This window comes from Drosophila gunungcola, unplaced genomic scaffold (genome assembly GCF_025200985.1).
Source record: "Drosophila gunungcola strain Sukarami unplaced genomic scaffold, Dgunungcola_SK_2 000061F, whole genome shotgun sequence".
In the NCBI taxonomy this organism is placed as follows: Eukaryota; Metazoa; Arthropoda; class Insecta; order Diptera; family Drosophilidae; genus Drosophila; species Drosophila gunungcola.
Genome location: NW_026453224.1, coordinates 392,657 through 394,887, shown reverse-complemented (window position 1 = coordinate 394,887; position 2,231 = coordinate 392,657).

Here is a 2,231-nt window from a genome sequence, read left to right as displayed (position 1 = left end):
GACCCAACGTGGCGTTGCCACCCAAAGTTATCGATGTTCCACAGCGTGACTCCTTGTGTCGATATTTCCATTATCTTGTGCCCACCGATCGACACTATCGTCTAGTGCCAATCGGCCGCCATGAATCGAAGTGCCCCCATCCCTTGTTTATAGTGACTTCGCACAATGCTTTGGTAAGCGCAATTTCCTATCTATTTCATGTTTACTTATTTTCTTTTTCCCCCAAAGCTTGGCCCAGGATTGCAGAGTTGACCTTTCCTTCCCTTGGGGCCGGGGTCAATGTTTCTGCTCGGCTCATCGCTTTCTTGCGTCGTTCTCTCTCATTTCAGATTGCCGGATCATCCGTAGTGCATTTCATGTGTGTGTATTTTTCTTTTTTTTTTTTTTTTAACCGTGGCCGTTTATGTGTGTGCGCGTAATTTTCGTGTTTTTCCGGCTTGGCATGCTAATTAATTTAACTATGGCTGTTTATGTGTGTGCGCGTTATTTTCGTGTTTTTCCTTGGCATGCTATGGTAAAGCTCTCGAGCTGTACCGTCTCCCCTCTTTCCTCGGGAAACAAAGATCTGGTCGTGGTCTTCCTCGATTCGTACAGAGTCTGCCGACGCTACGGATTGTTGTTGTCCTGCGGTCTTTTCGGTTTCTTGTCCTGTGCATCACCTTATTCTTCGCGGCGTATTTACGGATGACTCTGGCTACATGCCCGACGCAGAATCTGTTTGCCTCGTTGTCTGGGTCACTGTGCCTCCCTGTTTCCTGCGTTCTATATAGACTCTGGTACTTGTGCCCGACGATATAGTCCGCACTTTTTGTCGTTGAATGCTCGTGTGTTCCTGCGGTCTATATAGACTCTGGCTTATGCCTGACGCTATAGTCTGTGCTTTTTGTCGTTGCATGCTTGTGCTACCCTGCGGTCTATATAGACTCTGGCTTATTCCGACGCTATAGTCCGCACTTTTTGTCGTTGCATGCTCGTGTTGTCCTTGCTTGTCTGTACCGAGTTCTTGTGTTTGTTGCTTAAGATCACTGACGTGGACGGTTCGTTCTTTTTGTGTATCCTTGTGGCGGATTTTACAAATGACTGATGAGACGAAATCTATTACCGTGTACGGTCCGTCATATTTCGGCGCTAGCTTTGCCGCGAAACCCTCGGCTGCCTTTGTCAAATGGTGCTCCCTCGCCCAGACCGTGTCCCCTATTGTTGGATTCCATTGCCTCCTTCGTAGATTGAATTGCCTGGCTTGGTCCTGAGCAGCCTTCTCCATGTTCCTGCGCACAATTTCGAAGATCTCCTTCATCTTATTGGCCTTATCTTCAGGCGTTTCCGTCTGCTTTCCTGTGCCGATGGTTTCCCTGTCGTACAGGGAGCTGGGCAGTCGAGGCTCTCGAGCCTGCGTGAGGAAACACGGGGAGTGTTGAATTTACCGCTAGCATAATCTCCGGCCACTTCTCGTCCCAATTCCTCTGGTTCTGTCCCGCAAACTGCGCTATCATGGTTTTAACTGTTCGGTTTGCTCTTTCCGTCGGATTCTCCTGCGGTGTATATGGTGCTGTGAATTGTTGCTTAATGCCCATTTCGCTGAAGAATTTTTTGAATGCGCGACTGGCAAACTGAACTCCATTGTCCGTTATTACCACCTTCGGGACTCCGAACCTAGCGATGACTCTTTCTCGGAACGCCTTTTGAAGTGTTTCTGCCGTTGCTGCTCGCAGTGGCACCAATTCTGTCCACTTTGAGAACCTATCTATCAGCACTAGCAGCATCTGGTTGCCATGCTTCGACCTGGGCAATGGTCCGACAAAGTCTGCACATACAGTTGCCCATGGTTCTTCGGGTATTTGCGTCAGCATCTTCCCAGCTGCCTGCATCTGGTTAGGCTTGTATTTGAGGCATGTCTCGCATTTCCGTACGTGTGCTCGGGCGTCCCTATTCATTTCTGGCCAGTAATATCGAGCCGCCAGCCTTGTAATCGTTTTCCGACTTCCCACGTGTCCAGCGGCTGGTGAGTCGTGATTCTCCTTCAGGACTGTTTCCCTCAGCCCCCGTGGGACACAGAGCTTCCATGCTGCCACGTCTTCGCTGCCTGCTCTGTGCGGGATATGCCTGTATAACGCGCCTCCCTCCATGATGTAGTCCGGAAACATCTTTGGCTGTGTGTTAATCTTCTCACACATATCCTTGATCCAGCTACATGTTCCCTGCGTGTCCTCCGGAGTTTCTTTGGTTAGCCT